Source organism: Saccopteryx bilineata, chromosome 4 (genome assembly GCF_036850765.1).
Source record: "Saccopteryx bilineata isolate mSacBil1 chromosome 4, mSacBil1_pri_phased_curated, whole genome shotgun sequence".
Classification (NCBI taxonomy): Eukaryota; Metazoa; Chordata; class Mammalia; order Chiroptera; family Emballonuridae; genus Saccopteryx; species Saccopteryx bilineata.
This window is the reverse complement of record NC_089493.1, coordinates 32,437,070-32,462,178: the sequence shown is the minus strand read 5'-3', so window position 1 is coordinate 32,462,178 and position 25,109 is coordinate 32,437,070. Positions and strand designations below refer to the sequence as shown.

General features: G+C 51.2%; 1 protein-coding gene and 1 pseudogene across 3 annotated transcripts in view; both read right to left on the bottom strand.

Annotated features, from left to right (window-relative positions):
- The window catches only part of ACTN1 (actinin alpha 1), a 105,419-nt gene that overhangs the window by 60,503 nt on the left and 19,807 nt on the right, over positions 1–25,109 (bottom strand). The gene's annotated exons all lie outside the window — the stretch shown is intronic.
- Positions 7,172–7,994, bottom strand: LOC136333848 (large ribosomal subunit protein eL19-like; annotated as a pseudogene).

The following is a 25,109-nucleotide window of genomic DNA, read 5'->3' as shown; positions in this document are numbered from 1 at the left end:
TGGGGGTGCCTGAAGGAGCTGGACTTTGCAACCAGAGAGAGCTTCAGTCCCAGGCTTCACCTCTCAGTAGTTTTTTCCTTTTTTTGTGGCAGAGACAGAGAGAGTCAGAGAAAGGGACAGATAGGGACAGACAGACAGGAAGGGAGAGCGATGAGAAGCATCAATTCTTCCTTGTGGCTCCTTAGTTTTTCACTGATGATTTCTCATATGTGCCTTGGCCGGGGGGCTACAGCAGACTGAGTGACCCCTTGCTCGAGCCAGTGACCTTGGGCTCAAGCGAGTGAGCCTTGCTCAAACCAGATGAGTCCGTGCTCAAGCTGGCGACCTCGGGGTCTCGTACCTGGGTCCTCCATGTCCCAGTCTGATGCTCCATTCACTGCGCCACCGCCTGATCAGGCAGTAGCTATCTCTTTAGACAGAATTCTTCATCTCAGCCTCAGGAGGCCCATCTGTGAAATGGGGATAACACCACCTAAAACAGGACAGCATTAAAGAGGACCGAATTAAACCTTATGTCCTTAGACAGTTTGGTGCTCAGTCCACAACAGATGCTTAAAAAACATTCAGCTACCAGCCTTTGTCACTCACTGCTGTGTGGCCTTAATTAACCTGTCCTAGGCCTCAGGTGCACCACCTGACAAGTGGGGATACCCAATACCACTGCTTTGCAGGGTGGCTAACAAAATGAGGGCACAATGGATGCAAACCAGGCAGCAAATGCCCAGGACACAGCAGGAGCCCAATAAATGCCCACTGTCATCCTGACCTCACTTCTTATTCCTTTTCTATTGATTCAAAGTTAATCATTCACAGAGCTCTATAGGTTGCAAAGAAAGAGGTCATTATTGTTTTCCTACTGATAGGAAACTCGGAGGCCAGCCTGCCAGCCAGGGTGCTGGGAGAGGCCAGGGGCCCGTGCACACGGTCCTGGTTTATGTCCACCTCAGCCCATTTCAGGAGACACCACACCAGACGCCTGGAGGGTGGCCAAGGCCAACGAGCGGGGGCGGGGGGCAGTGGCTCAACCTGGGAGGCAGTTGGACCTAGTGAACATACCGGGTTGGAGAGGGCTCCCAGCCTTCCATGAGGCCCAGGCACCCTCTTTCTGCCAAAGCCCTCAGACAGCAGGCACTACCCGGGCAGCTCAGCACCTTCCTGCTAATGTAGGCCAAACTGGCCATCTCCTGAGAGAACGCAAAGCTGTTTTAAAAGTCAGGTGGCGGCCCTGTCCTGGCAGATCAGTTGGTTAGAGCGCCATCCCAACACGCCAAGGTTGCAGGTTCAATATAAGAATCAACCAATGAATTCATAAATATGTGGAACAAATTGATGTTTCTCTCTCTTTCTCCCTTTCCCTTTCTCTAAAAAAATATATAAATTAATTAATTTTAAAAAGTCAGATGGCATGTGATCCAGTGAAGAAACGAAGGCTGTCCACTTAGCTCCTGGCCAGTGAGGGTCAGCTGCCCCCACCAGTCTGCCAGCACCCCCAGCCTGACCGTTCCCAGGAACCAGAGTGCCCTCAGCAACGGTCCAGACATCACAGGCCCTGCTGTCTGCGGCCCCTGTGACCCCAGACTCCCTGAGCCTAGGTTTCCACAGCAGTAAGGCAAAGACAAGAAGACGAGTGCCCTGGCCGGTTGGCTCAGCGGTAGAGCGTCGGCCTAGCGTGCGGAGGACCCGGGTTCGATTCCCAGCCAGGGCACACAGGAGAAGCGCCCATTTGCTTCTCCACCCCTCCGCCGCGCTTTCCTCTCTGTCTCTCTCTTCCCCTCCCGCAGCCGAGGCTCCATTGGAGCAAAGACGGCCCAGACGGGGATGGCTCTGTGGCCTCTGCCTCAGGCGCTAGAGTGGCTCTGGTCGCAACATGGCGACGCCCAGGATGGGCAGAGCATCGCCCCCTGGTGAGCAGAGCGTTGCCCCATGGTGGGCGTGCCGGGTGGATCCCGGTCGGGCGCATGCGGGAGTCTGACTGTCTCTCCCTGTTTCCAGCTTCAGAAAAATGAAAAAAAAAAAAAAGACGAGCACCTGTGCCGTGCGGCCGCCGTGAGGGAGGGCACTGTGAGCTCACTCGAAGGGCTCAGACCAGAGCCAGGCACAGAGATAAAGCACTCACTCAATGTTAAAAAAAAATCGGAAGTTTATCCACAGAGACAGAAAGTCGAACTGTGGTTGCTCAGGGCTGGGGGTGGGGGAATTAAGGGCGTGAGAGCTGGGGTGTCGGGTTCTGTTCGAGGTGACGATGATGACCTGACTGCGGTGATAGTTGCACATAGGCTGCGAATACGCTGAAAGCCATTAAATCGTACACTTCCCATGGGGGACTGTACGGTATGTGAGTTATCTCTCAATAAAGTTATTAAAAAAAAAACCAAACTAACATGTTCCAAGTCTCCACTAAGCCTGTTATCCAGGATTTTTTTTTTTTTTTTACCCACTGGCAAGAAACCAGCCTCAAAGGCAGGCCCTGGACCCTCACCCGCCCTGATTACAGAGGTAACTGAGCCACTCAGTGACTGGCCAGCGAGCAGTCAGCAAGCTGAGGTGAGGGCTGCAAGCTGGACGGGCCTGGCCTCATCTTTGACCAGCGTCAGCACTTGAACCGGGACTGAACCGTGGGCTTCCGGTGCCACCACACTTGCGGCTCAGCGGTTCCTCTGAACAGCAGGTCAAGCCCCGGCGCGTTTGTTTAGCCAGCAAAGTCCAGTCGGACCCTCCCTGGCACACTTCACACCGCCCCGCAGCGGGGTGGCGCCCTACTCCGGAGGCCAGTATGAGGACAGCCTGCTCCCTGCTGCTGCCCCCAAGCTTGGTCCTGCCTCGAACACCTCCCCCACGTCTGCAGTCTGACTCCGACTCCTGCAGGTCTGACAGCACACAGCTCTCAAGGGCCACAGCTCACAGGAATAGCCCACACATTCCTTCCCCAAAGAAGGAAAAGCCACCCAAAAGTGAGGTCATTTGGTTTTTCTGGCACAGACGTGAGAGATATGTATGGGCCACTCAACTCTACAGAGAACTTCCCCGATGACGAGGATGTGACCCGGCCTGGTATTCGTAAAATGTGGTCTGCAGTTCGACTCCAGCACCTAACGTGACTGCCCCGTGTAGCTGAGGCGTGGCTCTGAACTTTACAGCTGGTAGCCTCGATGTTCTCATCTGTAAAATGAGAATCATCAAATCCACCCCTCCTGGGGCTGTAGGAAGAACTGGAGCACAGCACTTGCCTTACGGCAGGGGCTCAAGGAATAAAATACCTGTGAAGACAGGGGGCCAGGGACCGAGAGGCCTAACTGAGTCAAGTTTCTTCATCTCAGGGTCCAGGAAGATAAAGTTTCTTCTCCGAAAACATAAGCACAGATCAGCACATTACAAAGCAGTACGGAAATCCCAAAACCCCTTCATTAAAGAGCCACAGGGGACCCATGGGCTGTGGAAAACCCCAGCCGGGCCCACGGCACTTGCCACCTCCGCCACCACCAACCTCCCCACCCGCCCCCTAGATCCGTCAGCAGTCTGGGGCGCCAGAAGTCCAGCACAGAGGCCTGCAGGCCAGGGTGGCAGGGGGCTCCACAGCAGGAAGCAGGAGGCTGAGTGAGTAACAGGAAGGTGTCGAGAAACGTCTACATTTCTGAAACGGCGGGAAGAAATGCAGTGAGAGGCAGATCTGGCCAAGACCCTCCAACTCCACGGGGATGGGGCAAAACATGGGGCTTGTCTGGAGGTGAGTGTGTTCACAGCCCTCCTTGAAGCTCGGAGAGCCACACCTGCTCTGCCCCCAGCACCGGGCTCACCCTCAGAAACTGCAGTGCGGGAGGGCACCGCAGCCTCCCTCAAACCTGGCTCCAGTGCAGTGGTATGCCTGCACTGGGGACAACAAAGGCAAAGTGGACCCCTGGAGCCTGAGCAGAGGGAAGGAGAGCAAGAATAAGACACTGGAGTTGCTCAAAGTCATGGGCCATCTCAGCAAATCCACTCAACTACCCATGTGAGAGGAGGAAACCGAAGGTGAGAGGCATTAAGCAACCTTCCAGACACGCAGTTCCAAGAGGCAGACTGAGATTCAAGCTGAGGTCCCTAAGACACCAACGCCTGCGCCCTTCCTACTATCCTGGAGGCTGAGGCTCTTCCAGGTGAGCCTTCAACCTTCACTCAGGCCAGGGAGTGAGAAATCAGCCTGACCAGGCAGTGGTGCAGTGGATAGAGCGTCAGACTGGGACACGGAGGACCCAAGTTTGGGCTCACCAGCTTGAGCGCGGGGTCACTGGCTTGAGCAGGGGGTGACTTGCTCTGCTGTAGCCTCCTGGTCAAGGCACATATGAGAAAGCAATCGATGAACAACTAAGGTGCCGCAATGAAGAACTGATGCTTCTTATCTCTCTCCCTTCCTGTCTGTCTGTCCCTATCTGTCCCCCCCCCCTCAGAAAAAAAAGAGAAATCAGCCAGCACCACCCACCCCCACCATCCAGCTCTGCCCACCGTCTTCCAGGGCCACACGGAAACCTGTGCAGAGTCCCAAGGCAGTCCCTGTGCCTGCACCTGGGAAGGTAGCGAAAGGGCAGCCCTGGACGCTGGGCCGAGAACCCCTCCAGGGCTCTCATCCAGCCCTGAAAGAAGGTCCTGACCCTGTGGCTCCCTAGGGATGCAGAATGGCCAGGCAGCTTTATCTCCTAGGTTCTTATTCTCCTTAGATGGAAGGACAGTTTGAATCCTTTTGGCTTTCTAAACACAAAGGCCATTGAGAAAGACCATGAATAATCAAAGGGGCAGCCAAGCTGGGAGTATGGATGCCAGAGTGTGGGCAACAGGCTTGTTTGGGCTTGGACTGGTCTGATGTCAGCAGTATCCCTCACAGCTGCCTCTGCAGATGTTCCTGACTTGCCTGGGCTCTAGGCGACCCCTGCCAGTGAGCTGGAGCCATAGTCATTCATTCGTTCATTCATTCATTCGCTTACTCATTAAATACTTACTGAACACTGTGTCAGAAACTGGGGTCACATGTTGGGCAAATAAAGATACAGTCCCTAAACCAAGGAGTCTTAAGTCTGACAGGGATGACAAACATTAATCAAACTCATATAAGTGAGTGTATATTTGCAAACTAAGCTGAAGTGCATACAGGAAATGTTCCAGAAGTCATGAGACTAAAACAGGGGAACCAGGTCCAGGGGTGTGGGGTGTGTGGTGCATATTGCAGAGGGGAGGGGAGGGGGCTCCGGCCACAACCCTGAGGAAGTCAGGGAATTTTTAAAGCGGAGGAATTTTAATTGGATGTAACAACTGTAAATGTGAAGGTGAACCATGTAATTTATCACCTAAACCAAGACACATGAAAATAACAGGAGGTGCTGTTAATAATTACATCAGGACAACAGGTGCAGAGACTTGCAGTCACCTATGCATATATGTGGAGTCAGGGATGGTCAGGAAACAAAAGACCCAAGACCCCAGGGCAAAGGGAATAATGTGGGCTCAACCCACTGGAAAACGGGCACTGGGGCTGGTACAGGAGGAGAGGAGGGGCGCTAGGGGCAGGAGGTCGGCAGGCTGCAGGGCCACAGAGCTCCTGCAAGAGGGTAGGATGGTTCTTCCTGAGACTACTGGAAATCACCAAAGAGATTTTGTTCAATTTCAGCTAAGGGTTGCTAGGTGCAGAAATCAAATGTTAGTTCAGCATGGACTATGGTGGCAGAGTGGCTAAATCATTGACCTGGAATACTGAGCTTGCCAGTTAGAAATCCTGGGCTTGCCAGGTCAGGGCACATATGACAAGCAACTAAAGTGACGCAGCTATGAGCTGATACTTCTCACTCCCCCGCCCCTCTCTCTCCTTTCTCTCTGTAAAATCAATAAATACTTAAATAAATATGTTTTTTAAAATGGTAGTTTAACATAACTACACCTGCACCTTGAAAGAAGACTCCTAACTACAGTGCAAAAACCAGATGAGAGTTGGACGACCGGTTAGGAGACCATGCAAAGGTCCAGGCGAGAGACTGAGGTGGCTTTAGACCAGGGCAGTAATGGTGGTGGTGGGGATAAAGAAGTGGGTAGATGCAAGAGATACTCAGGGAGTGAGGGAGGGATCAGAGGTCACACCCAGATTTCAGACCAGAGCCAACAGATGGATGCATGGGAGAAGGGGCCAGACACGGACACATGGCTTTCTACCCTTCCTGTCTAGACACCCAGAGCAGTGCTCCATGGCTATCAAAGGTCTACAGTCCTCAGCCTGACAATCTAATCTGAAGGTTGAGTGGCAGAACTTCAGAGACCAATTAATTCTCCCAACCACCCTACAAGGTAGGTACCATCACTAATTCCATTCTACAGATGAGAAAAACGAGACACAGAGAAGCTCACAAAGTGGCTCCAGGTCACATCAAACAGTAGATGGAGGCTGCAGAATCCCATGCTTCTAACCAAGGCACGGTCAGCCTGGGCCTCCTTTCTCCCTCCTCCTCTGCTGAGCCTCCCGAGGGCCCAGTCAGATCACCTTCCAGGGGCGAGGCCCAGCAAATGATGCTCCCGATGCTCCCCAGATAAACATAATCCTACCGTGTAGCAGGGCGGAGGACCTTGGACTTGAAACACTCTCATGGAACAAGTCCATTGCTTCCCCTTGGCCACCACTGCAGCCTTGGTTCCCACCTTCCTGTCACCCCATCTCTCTGCATCCACCACCTTTCTCATACTCCAGTAGGATGTTTGTAGGCACGATGGACACACAGCCCTGGGAGACCTGAGTTCCAATTCTGCTTCGACCACAAGGGAGCTGAGGGCCTCAGGTCTGTTCCTTAAAGCACCACAGTCTGACCTCTGAAGGCTGCCACTGGCCTCACACCTGCCTCACTGGGCTCTTATGAAGATCAAATGATACAGCCCCAGGGAGATCAATCTGAGGGAAACATTTCCCAAACTGGCCTATTTAAAAACATGCTGAAAATACAGATTGCACCCCAATCATTTTAGGGGGGATGTGAAGAATAGGTATCTGAACAAGTAACACGTACTCTAGGTGAATCCTATAATCAGGCAACTCTGGGAAACTCTGATCTCCGGAAATACACAGGAAGTCTTTTTTTCTTTTTAAGGTAAACGAAGGTTATTTTATTGAATGACTGGTCCAGGTCATTGCCAGGGCCACTATGTACAGGAGAGAGGTGGAGCTTTATTTCTCAGTCTCTTCTTCCTTGGATAGTCATGATGACTTCCCCTTTCTTGGCCAGGAGCCGCTCTTCCCAGAGCTTGCAGGCATCCCCAAACTACGGCCCGCGGGCTGCATGCAGCCCCCTAAGGCCATTTATCCGGCCCCCCGCCGCACTTCTAGAAGGGGCACCTATTTCATTGATGGTCAGTGAGAGGAGCACTGTATGTGGCGGCCCTCCAACAGTCTGAGGGACAGTGAACTGGCTCCCGTGTAAAAAGTTTGGGGACCTCTGGGAGCATCCTCAGTCTCAGACCTGTGGGCCTCGGCCCGGTCGGCCTGGTCTGCCGTCAGTTTGTGGATGTGTCCCATGAGAACCTGCTGGGCTTTGAACACATTACCCCCCACCTTCAGGTACAGATAGCACTGCATGACGCAGTCAATCTTCTTAGATTCACGGTATCTTCTGAGCAGCCGGCGAAGAAGTCTCATCCAACCCATCCAGGGCGCCTTCTCAGGCATCAGAGCACTGGCAGCACCTTCACTGAGCTTGCCCACACGCCTGCCCTTCCTGCTCGCCAAGGCGTTGTCCAGCATCGAGCCCAGGACTGGACCATCACAGGCTTCAGGATGGTCAGCCCATCTCTGCTCAGCTTCAGAACCTGCTGAAGGGAGTTGGTACTGGCGATTTCATTGGGCTTAGCGGGGTCTGACCAGACCTTCCTTTTGGCACAGCAGAGGACATAGGGGCAAGCCTCTTCCGAAGCCTGAGCAGACTCAGGCTGCGGCCACAGTCTTCATCACCGCCTGCTGCACAGGGTTTGCTAAGAGCGCTCCTTGGTTTCATGCACGCACACAAAATGACAACACCTGTTCCCACTCAGGGAAACCATAAGGTGCAGAACGCCAACCTCAGTGGTTTATATTCATCATCTTGTTTAGCCCTGGTTACAATCCTTCAATACAGACCATCTTCTCTTTATAAATGAAGAAACTGAGGCTCAGAGGAGGGACTTGTTCCAAGACTCAGCCAGTAAAATGGCAGCTTCCCCAACCTCAGGACTGCTAATGCCAAAGCCAGGCTCTTACGACACCTTGAGGCCTCTGCAAGATGGGGTCTCCGCAGGCAGAGGCAGAGAGGAGCAGGACTAGCCCCCTGTCCCCTCCCCCAAGCCTGGACATGACCCATGCACAGGTAGTCCCAATCATCCTACCCCGCAAGAGAAACGGACACTCTACTGCATGGAGACGGAGGACATCGTTTTCTGTCCCCAAATATGAGGGAGAGAGGGATCCTGGGGCCTGCAATCTAGCAAGACAGCTAGGACCCACCTAAGAAAGAGTTATATATAGCAACTCAGGGCAGGAGAAAGTTTTGAGCCAAAATGCCTGGTGCTGGAATGAGGGGCAGCTCCAAGAGGGCCTGCTGAGATCTCACAAAACGTTCATCTAGAATAAATTCCCAGGAACTTCAGCCCCTTTCTCCCCCCAACACATAATATCCCTGCTTAGCAAGCCGGAGCTGGCCCCAAGACAGAGTTCAGCAACTCTCATTTCCCAGAGAGGAAGCAATTTCCTCCTACGGAGGAAGCTGCCGCCACCCAGCCAGACAGCGTCACCCAGCCCCTTCCTCCTGTCACCCAGCCTCCCCCTCCTGTCACCCAGCACCTCCAGGGAGAGCTCAGCCAGAACCAGACAACTGAGAAAGCAGAGGGAAAACACCATGGCAACCCCAAACCTGGCCTTCCTGCCCGGTCCTCGCCCAGCCCTGGCAACTGATGACTCCTCTTCCCCTTAGAGGAAATAATGACAAAGCTAACATTTAGTGACACATTTACGAGGCACATTACTCCTATTATCATGTTTACTTTTCACAACAAGCTTAAGAAGTAGATTTTAATCTCCCATTTGAGAGGCAGAAGTAACCCATCTGGACAAGAGCAGACCCTAAACAGAAAACCAGGAGTTAGTTCCCTCACACCAAGACTCGATTTCTTTTTTTTTTTTTTAATTGAGGCATAACTGACATAGAACATTAGTTTCAGGTGTAACATAATAATTTGACACTTATATACATTCAAATCTCAATTTTTTTTCCACTGCTTTCTCTCTCTTTCTCTTACTATCTACTAAGTACAGGGTATAAGACCAACCGCTAACAGGAACAAGACATGCCCCACTCTCAAGGAATCATGATAGAGCTGACACCTCACCAGTGAGCCACAGACTGAGTACCCAAGAAGGAACAGTTCGCAGATCCCTACAGGGGGCCAGGGACACAGTCATGGTCCCACACCGGTGAGCAGGCACAAATCAGTTTGTTCTGCACAGGGCTCTGGAGTGAAGCCATAATTGGGGACCCGACTTGAGACAGCAATCGACTCTGGGCACAGCAGACTTGGTGAGACATAGAACTTTTCAGCCCTGGCTGGGTAGTATAGTTAGAGCATCATCCTGACATGTGGAGGCTGCGGGTTTGATCCCTGGGTCAGGGCAAATACAAGAATCAACCAATGAATGCATAAATAAGTGGAATAACAAATTGATGTTTCTCTCTGTCTCTCCCTTCCTCTCTCTCTGAAAATCAATAAATTAAAATTTTAGACAAAATAATAGCACTTTTCTCCAAAGGAAGCATTAGTTTCTGTAACTCACTGGCCAAAAATCCATCACCACACACTAATCCTCTGGAGAACTTCTGGGAGGGAAACAGCCTGGGGCAGAAATAATGGGGGGGGGGGGAGGCCAATGGAGAGAGTGGGACCAGCTGTGGGATGCCCGCTCCTCCCAGCGTGCCCAGGAGGCTGCTGCCCCCTTCCCAGGGTCTTCAGCACAAGGAGGGTGCAGTCCTGGCCCCAAAAAGGCCCTTTTCCACCAAAAGATGCCAGAGCTTCTCGTCAGCTCAGCTGCTCCAGACTTCCCCGGAGCTGTGCAGCAGGGCAGTACTGAACACGGTATGCCTGCAGCACCCAGCTGACCTGCCCACCCACCTCTGCAGGCAGCTACCGCGACAGACCCAGCCAGCCAGGAACCTAGCCCTGGGGTAGGAGGAAGAAGGGGTGGTGTCCAGGGCCTCTGCTGACCTATCACCCCTGCCTTGGGGCAAAGTGCCTAAGAAGCACAGTTAGTAAGAACATAAAATACAGCACTTCTGCTTCTGGGAAAAGAAATAAAAGCAAGAACTTGAGCAGATATTTATACACCCATGCTCACAGCAGCATTATGCACAATAGCCAAAAAGTGGAAACAATCCAAATGTCCATCAACGAATGGATGGATAAACAAAATGTGGTCTATGCATAACAATATTTTTCAGCCTTATAAAGGAAGGAAATTCTGACACATGTTACAACATGGATGAATCTTGAACAGAATGCTAAGTGAAATAGGCCAGTCACGAAAGGACAAACATTGTATGATTCCACTTTAATGAGGCACCTAAAGCAATCAAATTCACAGAGAAGAAAAGGAAACAGAAAGAGAGTAGCCAGGGGCTGGGGGCGGAGGGGATGGGGAGTTGTTTAATGGGCACAGAGTTCCAGTTCTGCACAATGAAAAGACTTCTGGAGATGGCAGGATGGCTGCACAACAATGTAAAAGTGCCCATAATAATAGGGAAAATGGTAAAATCTATGTTACGTATATTTTACCATAAAAATATTTAGATAGATTAAACATAAAATTTTGTGTGTGGCACAGAAAAAATAACTGTGTTACCTGTGCTGGTTTCTTTTTTTTCTTTTTTTTTTTAAATTTTTTATTTATTCATTTTAGAGAGGAGAGAGAGGGAGGGAGAGAGAGAGAGACAGAGGGGGAGGGTGGAGGAGCTGGAAGCATCAACTCCCATATGTGCCTTGACCAGGCAAGCCCAGGGTTTCGAACCGGTGACCTCAGCATTTCCAGGTTGACGTTTTATCCACTGCACCACCACAGGTCAGGCTGGTTTCTTTTTTTTAATCATGAGCATGTCATGTCATACTTTCATAATAACAAAGACACTGAAGACGTATAAACCAAAAATGTTTTGAACTGTGACTCATGAGTGCGTTTAAGAATTTCCCGTGTATGGACGCTGTCCCGGGAAGTTCTGCGCATGCGTGGTGCCACCTCCTCCGAACACCTCGGGAGGTCATGGCTGATCGCTACTTCTACCGAGTCCTGAAGAGACTAATAAGGAAGGGCAGGCTGCTGCTGTCAGGCTGCGACCAAGAAGGAATTTCAGGGTGAACGGACTGCTCCAGCCCCGAGTGCACGGCTGCAGGCTGAAGGCGTGCAGTGCCTGCTGGGCCCATTCAGAGTTCCCCACTGAAGCCGGGAGCGCTCAGCCTGCCGCTGAAGACCGGTCTGCAGCCCACTGCTCAGGCCACTGATGGGTAGGAACTACCACTGAGTGCTCTTGAGCTGTTCTTCCACAGACTCTTCACAGAATGAAAATAAGGCTGATGGAAAATAAACAGTTTTCCCCCAAAACCCCCAAAGCCTCCCTGTATAGAACAGGGCAACACTATCATCTGACTTCTCTCCCTGGCCCCAGCACCAGCCTGCCCTCCAGAAAAGGACAAGAAACGCCTACTCCCAAAAGCAATAAATGCAGAAGTGGGTGTGGGGGCCCTCTGTCCTTAGTGAAAATAGCAGGAGAGAAGCAACCCCCCCAGAGCCAGAGGCAATGGGTGGCTGGAGGGGCCCCTGTCCAGTCTGACTCCACGGTGACTCGGCTCTGGTTTCCCCTAAGGAAGTGAGAGGGCCGGCTCTATTTCCCTTCCTGGGAAAGCACGAGGGAATGACCTGGCCCAATCCCTACATGCCCACCTATCCCCTAGACAGCTCTGGTGAAAGCCCCCACCCCGCCCACAGGGGCAGAGGAAGCCAGAACGGAGGAGGCAGAGGCGACAGCTCGGCCTGCTGATGAAGACACAGATGAGGGAGAAGCACAAGGGACACGGTGGCCTGTCCTCTTTCTGCCCTCAGTTCCCATCATGAGCACACCAGGAGGGATGCAGACCTGGGCTCTTGTCCTCATGTTCCCTCTGACCGGCTGTGTGGCCTTGCTTCAGTTTCCTCATCTGTTACCTGAAGGGGATGGCACATGAGCTACCAAAGGCTCCTTTCAGCTCTGAAACTCTAGATTCCTGTAAGTCAGGTCAAGGGTCAGAGCTGAGGAACGGCTGGAAAAGACAAGACATGGCCTGGGATCAAGAGGAACTTCGGTATGGAGACTCAGATGGAACTGTGAGGCTGCTAACTGGAACACCAGCACCCCCACCCTCAGGCCGAGCCATCCAGTTCTTCATTCATTCAACACTTTCTAAGCTCTCGCTCTCTGCCAGGGACCACGCCAATGCTGGCACACAGTGGTGAGTCAGCCCGACACTGAAGCACTCACGGCCTCATCAATACCGCCCCAAAGATGCAAGACCTGCCACCCCACCCCTGTCCTCAATGCCAGCCCTCTGAGGGAGCAGAGTCTGGAAGAATAAAACAGACACAAAGGGAAGCCATACGGGGCCCCAAAAAGGACCAAACCAACTGAGTCAGGAAACTGTGGCATGAATTCCAAGTCTGCTTTGGATCTGTGCCCTTGGACGAGCTTCCTCAGCCCTCTGGGACTCAGGTTCCTGTTAGGTCAAGAAAAGACCAGGTCTGGTGTCTGTAGGACCTCCCAGCTCTGACAGCCTGGGCATCTATGGGACCTAAGTCCTCAATCCCAGGATCACGGCACGGAGGCCTGCCACCCAAGACCCCATGGGTGCCAGACAAGCCAAGCTGCCAGCCAGCCGAGGCGAGGAGTCCTGCGGCACAGGGATGGAGCTCGGCCCGGCATGGCCCAGCTGCCAGAGGCCGTCTGAAGGCAAACATCTGCTTTAGCTTCAGGGATAAAATGGATGGTCCCAGTTTTCCCAGAGTAGGAACTCTTCAGTTTGGGATGGGTTGAGAGGAACAGAAGGAAGTTTCGGGCATTCCTCGTGCAACACTGACTAGTAGGGGAAAGGTGCACCCCTCCTGCCCTGTCTCTGGTGAATTTGAACCATAAACAGAGTCCTTTTCTGAAGGGAAGGGCTTAACACAAACCAGATGCTGTAGGGACTTTCCCCCACCCCCTCCTGCCCCTAAAATTAAACGTTCAGTGTCTCCTCTGCCAGAATTGACTCGAAGGCCGAGCCTTAAAGAGCCAGCACCTCTGGTTCTCGCCCTCACACGTTCTCAATCACATCCCAGCTTAAACAAAATGTCACAGTCGCCAAGTGGCATGTGTGGATGGGGCGGCCCCCCAGGAGCGCCTAGCACCCAGGCTGGCCAGGGACAGATTTACAAGGAGCGGTCACCAGAGAAGGAACACCCCCTTCCCAAGAATCTCCACCACCAGCCCAAAAGGGACCAAAGGGCAGCCTTCTCGGGATGGTTCCCCTCCTGGGGATCTGCCCCCAGGAGGGCGCAGGTGGGGCTGACACACAGAGCAGCCCACCCACATGGTGTGGGGCTCTGCAGTAGCCCCTCTTCCCGAGCGACCCTGGAGATTCCTGGAAGAGTTCATTTCCTGGACTTGAGTTTCCAGTCTCCAGAAAATGGGGTAAATAACAGGCATCTCATTTAACTCGGATCTCATTCAAAGCTGTGATGATCCAGACAGAACCCGTCTTAAGGGAAATGGACTCTTGCTGGGCTTTGCAGGCTTCGCAGCTGCCAGCCTGGTTGCTCTCCTGTCCTAAAAGCTCTCCTGGACGGACCTATGGGTGCTTCCAACCCGCTCAAGGTCCAGACCGTCCACCCACCTGTGCCAGGGTCACGCCTCAGCACCCAGCGCGAGTCAAGCTTCCCCGGAGGAGGCACGTCTTATCCCTTCGCCCTTGAGCTCAGGGACCACGCCTCACACCCTCCCCGCCTCACAGTACACAGCACACGCTGCCGTGCTCAGGACAGACAGTGAAAGCTCACAGAGCTGCTGCTACTCAGTAAAGGGACAGAGGACAGCAGAAAAATATTTGAAGAGGGATGATGCTTCAGATAGAAATTCCCTGGCTTGCTATAAAAATATTTTTTTAAGATTTTATTTTCTGATTTTAGAGGAGGAGGAGGAAAGAGAGAGAGAGCCAGAGGGGAGAAGAGTAAAGGAGTGGGAAGCATCAATTTGTAGTAGCTGCTTCTCATATGTGCATTGACCGGGCAAGCCCTGGGTTTCGAACCAGCAACCTCAGCGTTCCAGATTAATGCTATATCCACTGCGCCACCACAGGTCAGGCAACTTGCTATAAAATTTAAATACATACTATTTTCCTTAAAATGTATTTAATCCTATAACCTGAACACAGCCAATCCATTTCTGTATATCACCTTCCTGATCACGGTGGTTTTACCATTGCAACCGACAATAACACGTGCACCAAATCATGTTCTCCTCCTACCTTCTTCAGTCTATTGAATAAAAATAGAGAACACTCTTAAACATGTCTTGGTCAGTCGGAGAGTCTCCTTGGGACACGATCCTGGGGCAGAATTACGAACGAGCCACAACCCTCACCCACAGGCTGCTCAACACTTCAGAAACCAGCAAGGTTCTCTGCTCAACTAGAAACTTACCCTGGTAGGAGGTCTTTATTCCTTTTTTAAATTGCTTTTTAGTAAAGCTGTACTGACTAGAAGATTTCATCTCCTCTGAGCCTCCGGGTTAAGTGCCCTAGGGATCCGTTCTCTTCAATCTCAGCTCCAAGTCCCACCTCCTCCCTACTAATCCTGCGAGCTTGGTCCACTCTGATGCCAGTGGACATGTGGCTTCCCTGATACCTTCTCTACGAAACTCACCCCAAACCCCATTTCTGAGACTCCTGAACCCCTTTGTCACTGTGACCCCCACCATGCTACATCTCCCCTGAAAAACTACCACTAGGCAGAGAAACAGCCAGAGGGTTTCTTGACCAAGAACCCGCAAAATGAACCCCTAGGGGTGTGGAGTCACTAGGGAGTTGCCTGTTAAACCGAGTCCTACCAGTCTTCTCAGCTTCCCATTGCCTGGGCCCTGTCCCCAGGGGGCAGTCTGAGTCCAAGCCAGCAAAACACGCTGCTGCTGGCAAACTGCCCCCCCCCCCAATGAACCCATCCAGAATCACAAGGAGGAGGTGCTCACACAGTCTAGAGCCAACCCAAACCCCTGGTGTCAGGCTGCCTGGATGGAAGCTACAACCCAGACAACAGCCCAGTTAGAAATTTGGCTCAACTGAGACGAGAGGATCAGAGGTCACTGAGGTGGGACAGGGAGGGGAGCGGGCGAGGCAGGATACAGAATGTTGGAAAGCCCACTCCACAGGAAACCAAACAACAGAGCCGGCAGGTCACTGAAGGACACAGATGTTTGTGCTTAGTGGCAGGGAGCGCCCACTGAGCAGACCGAGGGATCGGTGGGCAGGGTGAGCCGCCTGTCTGATATGGATGGCTGCCCGGAATGCCCAGGATAAGTGACATGGCCTCCACGACCGTCACTACAGCAGTACTTTAAAGCAGCTGTGCAGGCAGCCCACTGGTCCACCTGCCCCAAAGCCAAACAAGACTTACAGTCAAAGAATCAAGGATAGCTTTTCTTTCCTTTCCTCACTTTCCCTGTAAGTAATGGGGGTTTGGGATCCAGAACAGATACTTGCTTCATGTTTTGGGGGATGGCTAGTGAATTTATGGTCTAACTCTACAAAGAGACAAAAATGTGACCACAATGTCCCAGAGGAAGAATGAATAAAAGTGAAGGAGTTGTGTTTGTTTAGGTGAATTCCTACCATTCAAACTGAAGCCAACAATAACAATATTCCCTAGGTGATCCTTCATGGAGGAGGTCTCTAGCATTTATCTAAAAATTAAGCAGGAAGCTTGCTAGAAGTGCAGATTCCTGGGCTCTGAACTCAGAGCATTTGGTTCAGCAGGTTTGGGCAAGGCTCAGGAGGCTACACTTTGTACATGAACCCTAAGTGGGCCATTGACCAACTTTTAGGAAATATAGCCTTGGAGTAAAACTCCACTTGGGTGGAAGAGGGAAAACCTCCCCTTTGGAACCAGAATACCTATAGGAAAGTTGTGGTCATCTACAGCAGGTGATCATTTAATCAGGTGTAAACAGAAGCCCCTTAATTTGCCACCTGCACCCACTCCTCAGAGCAAAGGAACCTCTCCTTCAGAGCAAAGCACAAGTCATTGTCTCCTCAGGGGTCCCTTTCTCCCTCCCAATTACCACGAATCTTAATTGGACCAGCCTTTATAGTTCATTGTGGTTTTCTGGATGGGGAGAGGCAAAGACGTTCGAATGCCTCACAAACCAGACAGAACAAATCAATCCCAGCCTGACCACATGGCCACAAGCTGGAGCCAAGAGGGAGCTATTTACCAAAAAAAAAACCAGAATAGCAGCTGAGACATTCTAGTGGCTTCCACCTTCACAACCCCCAAGGAAATGTCCCAATACCAAGATTCCCTTTGGTGAATTAGCTGGCTTCAAAGTTCTGATCATCCACAGCCCCCGAATACTGGAAAACTGTTCCCCAACCAAGTCAGATGGACTGGCCTTAACACGCTCAGCACCGGGGGCAGCAAACATCCTCTAGGTGCACCTCCAAGAGAGCCTAAGACTTCCACATGCTGTTAGGGGCTTGGGGAACCCTAAGACACTGCCACGTATCACTTCTTCCTCCCTCAAGAAACAGCTGTGGATCTCCGGCTATGGCCCAGGCCAAATCCTGCCCAAGTCCACGGGAGGGCGAGAGCTCAGGAGAAAGGAAGCTGTGTGCATCACCATCTGCATCCTGACAATGACACCGACGTCCAGGTGTGCACAGCACCCAACACTCCCAATGCAATCACCCATTTTGGCATTTGAAGCCACCTAGGAAATGTTGTCTCCTTCAAGTTCCTAGGCACTGCCGCCTCAGTCCCTATTTGAGGCTGTGTCATTCCATGAACAGCCCAACTTCTTCCCAGCCCAGCATCTGTGAAATTCAATCAGGAACTTAACAACTCAGGTGACATTGAAGCTGCCCAGTGACAGAAGTAACGCTGTGGGCTGCGGGTGCCCACAACCCTCAGCGTAGAACCAGCACCCCAGGCAAAAGTTCAACAGGGGCCCAGCCGGCACAGGACGTGGTCTCTCTCTCACCCCAAGGCTTCCCCCTGACGATGGGGGTCGAGCGTCACCTGGATCAGGGACTGCTTGGTTCAGAGAAGTGGCGTGGGGAAGTGAGAGCTGGGTGCAGAGACGGCAGGTTTAGGTTCCCATCCATGACTTCTCCCACTTCCCTTCCACGGTACCACACACCCTGGCCCTTCTGACAAGCCTCTCACACAGACAGGAAGTTGGGGAAGGTAGGCGGGAGCAAGGTCTGGGCAACATCTTCTCAGACACTGGTCCCACATCTTGACCCTTCTCCTACGATGTGCATCAGCCGCAATCCCTGCCTCTTAGGTCTCGCCTGGCCTGGGTAGCTACTGAGGAATCCGCTAAGCTTCTGGTCGGTGACATTATGCACATTTTCTTGCCAATACTTAAATCCTGACAGTGTCGAAACCAACTTCTACATATCCAGCACTAGATTATAATGTGAACGAGGCCTTCAGAACCTTAGAAATGTAAGCCACAGGCCAGGGGCTGCAAAGATATTTTGAGTCAGGGGAAAACCAGCTGCCCCTCTGCCAGGTGGGGGGCACCTAGGGACAGCCACTAACAGGGGACTCCTAGCTCAAAGCCCCTCTCATCTTTTCCTTCTTAAAGATTTTATTTATTGATTCGAGAGAGAGAGAGAGAGAGAGAGAGAAAAAGGGGGGGAGAAGAAAGCATCAACTCAATAGTAGTTGCTTCACACATTTGCCCTGACAGGGCAAGCCTGGGGTTTCGCACTGGAAACCTCAGCATTCCAAGTCAACGTTTTATCCACTGCGCCACCGCAGCTCAGGCTCCCCTGCCCATCTTTATCTTCTTTATACTTGGCTATATATTCCGTATTTTCCACAATAAATATTACTTTTCATTTTAATTAATAAGGAAAAAATACATTGTGTATGGCTGGTGGCACAGTAAGCCAGTCTGTTTCAGCCTGACCAGGCGGTGGCGCAGTGGATAGAGCGTCGAACTGGGATGCGAAGGACCCAGGTTCGAGATCCCGAGGTCGCCAGCTTGAGCGCGGGCTATCTGGTTTGAGCAAAGCTCACCAGCTTGGACCCAAGGTCACTGGCTCGAGCAAGGGGTTACTCAGTCTGCTGTAGCCCCACGGTCAAGGCACATATGAGAAAGCAATCGATAAACAACTAAGGTGTCAAAATGAAAAACTTATGATTGATGCTTCTCATCTCACTCCATTCCTGTCTGTCCCTATCTATCCTTCCTCTGACTCTATCTCTGTCCCTGTATTAAAAAAAAAAAACAGCCTGACCTGCAGTGGTGCAGTGCATAAAAGCCTGGAACACTGAGGTCGTCGGTTCGAAACCTTGGACTTTCTTGGTCAAGGCACATATGGGAGTTGATGCTTTCTGCTACCTCTCTTCTCTCTCTCTCTCTCTCTCTGTCTCCTCTCTCTAAAATTAATAAAATCTAAAAATAAATAAATAAAAATAATAAAATCCTTAAAAAAAAAAAACTACTTGATATATGAAAGGACTCTTAAAAATGATCATTCTCCTTTGACCAATTAACTCAGTTCCTAGATATTATCCTAAAATGCAGAAAAATGTCCACACCAAAGGAATATGTACAGAGGATTGATCTGTGTTTGCCCCAAACTGGAAGCCATGAAAACTCCCAACAACGAGAGAATTATGGGGAGAGTGCCTACCCCTGCTGAGGAGTGGGCAGCGGTCAAGGTGCCATCCCTGCGCCAAATACTGACTGGCCCAGGGTTTCCCCCCCGAACGGCCTCATCCCTGTGACAGAGGCCTGAGGTCAGGATACCCTAGTGACACACAGACCAGACCTAGAAGTGCTTCTAGACGGCCGCTCTGGCTTCCACAGCCTTCCTTCTGAAAAGGTGCAGTGAGGCAGACTCTCAATTTCCTGACAAAATAGCAGCTTTATCCCTGCCCTCATATGCCCAGCACCTAATGCAAACAGCTCTCTTCCCTGTAAAGGCCCCTGAGAACCTCTGAACACCGGCCCAGGAGTCCACACAGGCCGCTCTCCAGCTCCCATCTGGTGGAAATGCTGCCACGCATCTCCACGGGCTGATCCTCTGGAAACAGCAGAACAAGATCTCATTATTCAGCTCCCCACAGAAATGCCTCCACACAAGTGTGATTTAACACCATGCCTTCGGCTCTACTGGGGGGTGATTTAAGAACCATTATACAAGAAAAGTCTCCATGGATTCAACTAAAACTGACAGCATCATCTACCACGCTGCTCCCCAAAAATGGAAAAGCCCTCGGCACTCAATACTTACAAAAAGTGTCTCTTTCCCGTGAACGGATCTAGTTTCTTTTATTAGGAAATAAACCTGTGATATTCCGATTTTCCCTTTTGTCTTGGCTGTCAGGAAGCTCACAAATTGGGTCAGTGCTAACTTACAAAAACCTCTTTATCATTACCTCTCTCTCATCCTGACAAAGTTGCAGACCCCCCCCCCCACTTTTTAAAATGATGATGATGAGAGAGAGAGAGAGAGAGAGAGAGAGAAACGTCGATTTGTTTTTCCACTTATCCATGCATTCACTGGTTGATTCTTGTATGTGTCCTGACTCGGGATCGAACCCACAACCTTGGATTATGGGGACGACACTCTAACCAACTGAGCTAACCAGCCAGGGCAGGCTACAGATGTTCTAACTCTAATTTAAAACTGTGCTAACACGTGGGCCTTTTAATGTGTTCTCCTCAAATGCTTCTTGGAAAGAGGCAGAAAAGTACAAATAAATATGTATTCATGAAACAATCTCTATACTTGAACCTCACTTTCTCCAGGGAAGGAACATAAAGGCTGTGTGATTATATAAGAAAAAAATGCCTCCGATAAAATGCCACGCGGGGCCGTTAGAAAGCAGAACTCCGTTGTGCACACACTTTGATCGCCACTCTGGAAGTGACGCAAGCATGAGGATGAAAGAAAAATGGGAGTCCGAAAATATGAGGACAATACTTGCATTTAGGTAAAAGGGGTAAATGTCACCACCGCCACCCCCTGCAGTTGTTCATCTTCTCAACCTGAAGCAGAGGCCCACGTGTGTGAAGCCAGCAGGCAAGCGGAAGCTGGGAAAGCAGAGCCCCTGACCTTTCCGACGGCACACCCAGGCAGCCGCACCGGGAGAGAAGGGACGGGCTACTGGACCCCACGGCCCCATCGGCAACTTCAGGGACTGGAACCCAATAGGTGACAGCCTGCATCTTTTAAGGTCTGGGGGAAGACCTACATTTCTTCGGGTCTTAAAGTGCCCTGAAATCGCAGCTATTTGATATTCCTGTCAACCCTTTCACGTGTTCTGAGCACTCCCTCTCCAGAGCAAAACTGGATGTGTGGCTGGGGGGCGGGGGGAGGGGGAGGACAAGAGCCAGGAGCCATGACCCCTGACCTCCAGAGGCCTTGGACTTAATTAGCAAACTAGTGGCCTCTCAGCCTTCCCTGTCAGATCCAAAGTCATGCCCTCCAGGAAGCATTCCTCACCACCCCCAGAAACTACTCCCACACCTGTCCACCCCCAGGAACTACCCCCACACCTGACCGACAGGCATTCACAAACCGTGAACCTCCTGCAGTCAGGATCCCCATGGCTAGCTGTTGCCTGTACTGCCTCCATCGCCCCTCCAATGACAACAGCCCACATGGGACGGAGAAGTTCCAGAGGCTGGGGGAGGGGCAGAGGCAGGGTCTGCTGCTCAACTTCCTGCCTGGATAGCAAGCAGGGCTTCAGAGGTAGGCCTGACTCATCACCTGGAAGGTAGAGTGAGCTCACTCCCTTCCAGGACATCCTCCAAACAAAACCCACAGCAGAGATGGTTCCCATGGCAACGGGCCAGCACCTCCTCCTCAGCCACCTTCCTTGGAGCACCCTTGGCCTGTGTCTACAAGTCACCTATCCCAGCCTCCCCCAGCCTCAACCCTCAGAACTCAAAGTGAGAAGGGCAGGGCAAGACAGCCCCCTCCGCCCCTTGCTTCTAATGCGTTGAGTCTACCTGAACTCATTCAAGACCAGGAAACTCATCTTTGTAAGTTATAATCCCTATGTTAAACATCTGAAACTAATATAACATTGTATGTCAACAGTAACTAAAAATTTTAAATATTTTTAAAAGGTTATGAGACAAAGGACGTTATCTATTTATAAAAGATCCAATGGGGGGGCAGGAAACTCATGACCTAACAGTCCATCCCTTCTCTGGAAAGTCTGACTACAAGAAATTCTGAGCTAGACTTCACCTCCACCCAACTCCCTCAGGCCCCACTTCTCCCTGTGCGGCCACAACAGCAAGTCCGCCCCACCCCCGCCCCCCAGCCAGGACCGCCTGAGCCTTCTCCAAACAGCCAGGTTCCTTCCACATTCCTGACTCTGTTCTCACCTCCCCACCCTCTACATGGGACTATACTGGTCTCCAATCCTCTCAGCTCAGGCTGTCCAGCTCAGACAGCCAAGCACTAAGCAGACCTCAAGACAAGTCCACTACTGCCCGAAAATGGCCCAAGCTTGTCCCTCCACTGACTCACCCTGAACTCACGGTCAGCCACCCCCAGGCCTCCTGCTCTCCAGCTGCTCCCTGACCACTCCTTCACATTCATCTGCTCCTCCCTTCCCAAAACCTGACACTGTTTCATGCCTTTGGTCACACTGTGGCCCCCCCCTTCACCACCTCCCCCACCCTTCACCACCAACCCCCTTGCCTGACTCACTCTTACATATTCCAGATTCAAGTCTTAACTCACATTATCACCTCCTCCAGGAAGTCTAACCTGTCTTCTCCAAGGTGGACTGGGCCATCCTTCGGCTGCCTTCACTGTACAGGATGTGACATCTTTGAACATGACAGGGAAAAACACCGATTCATGGCTCTCTTGCCCACTGGCCTCCTCAGGGGCAGGGACTGTGCATCTGGCCCTAATCTAGAAAGAACACATGCTCAATATCTGTTAAATCTGAGGGGCGAGCACACGGGTATTTATTTATTTATTTTACTGTCCCCTGCACTTTTTCTTTTTAATTACACATTACATTCAGTATTAATTTGAAGTAGCTCCAGGTACAGCACAGTAGTCACTCTCATACACTTCACCAAGTGCTCCCCCCTGATATTTCCAGTGCCCACCTGACACCGTACGTAGTTATTACAACATTACTGGCTGCAGTCCCTGCGCTGTACTTTACATCCATGATTGTTTTCTTTTTTTAAATAATTTTATTTTATTTTTATTTTTTTAAATATTTTATTTATTGATTTTTTAGAGAGAGAGGAGTGAGAGAGAGAGAGAGAGAGAGACAGAGAGAGAAGGGGGAGGAGCAGGAAGCATCAACTCCCATATGAGCCTTGACCAGGCAATACCCAAGGTTTCGAACCGGCGACCTCAGGGTTTCATGTCAATGCTTTATCCCACTGTGCCACCACAGGTCAGGCCTAAATAATTTTATTTTTTTAATGGGGCGACATCAATAAATCAGGATACATATATTCAAAGATAACAAGTCCAGGTTATCTTGTCGTTCAATTATGTTGCATACCCATCACCCAAAGTCAGATTGTCCTCTGTCACCTTCTATCTAGTTTTCTTTGTGCCCCTCCCCCTCCCCCATTCCCTCTCCCTTTCCCCCCTCCCCCCGTAACCACACTTATCAATGTCTCTTAGTTTCACTTTTATGTCCCACCTACGTATGGAATAATGCAGTTCCTGGTTTTTTCTGATTTACTTATTTCACTTCGTATAATGTTATCAAGATCCCACCATTTTGCTGTAAATGATCCGATGTCATCATTTCTTATGGCTGAGTAGTATTCCATAGTGTATATGTGCCACATCTTCTTTATCCAGTCATCTTTTGATGGGCTTTTTGGTTGTTTCCATGCTATGACTGTTTTCTAACTACTTAATCCCTTCCCTGTTTTCACCCAGTTCTCCAACCACCCCCTACCCTATACTTATTCTTATATTTGAAACGTCATTTTTAAAAAAGGATCCCCAGTGCCTGACCAGGCGGTGGTGCAGTGGATAGAGGGTCGGACTGGGATGTGGAAGGACCCAGGTTTGAGACCCCGAGGTCACCAGCTTGAGCGCAGGCTCATCTACTTTGAGCAAAGCTCACCAGCTTGAGCCCAAGGTCGCTGGCTTGAGCAAGGGGTTACTCGGTCTGCTGAAGGCCCGTGGTCAAGGCACATATAAGAAAGCAATCAATGAACTAAGGTGTCACAATGAAAAACTGATGGTTGATGCTTCTCATCTCTCTCCGTTCCCCTCTGTCTGTCCCTATCTATCCCTCTCTCTGTCTCTGTAAAGAAAAAAAAAAAAGGATCCCCAGTAAAAGTGATGTGAGTAAATGAACTGTGGCTGGCTGCAGTGCCTCTGGCCCAGGGTACAATTCTGAGCATCTCCCGTGTCTGCTGACCTCAACCTTCAGAAGCTTTCCTTCCAGCCTGGGGCAGGCGCACAATGCCACCGGGCCAGGTCCTGAGTGCGGTCAGTTCAAATCTTCAGGTGAGACACGTGCAACCTGCCTGGCACAGCAGTGACACGAGGGTGAGTTTGTATCAGTACTATAGGATCATTTTACCTCCACTTGTTCATACTAACACGCTGATCTCACTGGAAAATAACCCAGATGGCTAATGTGATAGGCAGCTTCCACGGCTAATTGTTGAAGCTGGGTAATGGGAACACAGGGATTCGTTACACTAGCCTCTACTCCTGTGCTTGAATTTTTCCATAAGTGTTGTTTTTTAATTCATTCACTCATGCCATAATGTTCCTTAAGTGCCTTCCACATACCAGGCATCATGGATAACGAGAGAAATCAGAAACAAACCCTGCAATGAATTGATAGCCTTATTAAATTCTAAATTATTTGCTCTTATCCCTCCCTGGAAATTACCTAATGGCACTTGTGCTGGGCTGACCTCCCCAAAGGGATGAACAGCTAATGAGGGTCTTCGGGCACTGTGTCTCCTGGGCTTGTGTTTCCAGCCCTGACTACTTCCCCTGCTCCTTAAGCCTTCCCACGCTCAGCGGCATCCCCCCAATCCAGTGAGTGGCTGCAGGAAGCAAAGGGTGGGTCTCAGGGCTGCCGCAGACCTCACACACCCACAGGAAGCCACTCCAGATCCCTGCAACTTACACAACTTTCCTTCAAAGGGCAGGATCCAAATGCCCTTCATTCCATCATTACAATGTTTCCCAGAGCCAGCCTGCAGTCAGGTGCTGGGCCAGCTTTGGGGAAAGAAAGGCCACATGGAGGCCCCTGACGTCAAGGGAATCATGGTCTTATTGACTGGAAATCCTTGGATTTAAATCCTAGCTCTGCCACTTACTAGCTTGGTCCAATTACTAAACCTCTCTGGGCTTCAGCTTTTCCATCTGTAAAATAAGGATACTAGCGCCCTGGCCGGTTGGCTCAGCGGTAGAGCGTCGGCCTGGCATGTGGGGCACCCGGGTTCGATTCCCGGCCAGGGCACATAGGAGAAGCGCCCATTTGCTTCTCCACCCCCCACCCCCTCCTTCCTCTCTGTCTCTCTCTTCCCCTCCCGCAGCCAAAGCTCCATTGGAGCAAAGATGGCCCCGGCACTGGGGATGGCTCCTTGGCCTCTGCCCCAGGCGCTAGAGTGGCTCTGGTCGCGGCAGAGCGACGCCCCGGAGGGGCAGACCATCGCCCCCTGGTGGGCAGAGCATCGCCCCTGGTGGGCGTGCCAGGTGGATCCCAGTCGGGCGCATGCGGGAGTCTGTCTGACTGTCTCTCCCCGTTTCCAGCTTCAGAAAAAAAGAGAAAATAAATAAATAAGGATACTAGCGCCCGCCTCACGGGATTGTTGTGAGGATTC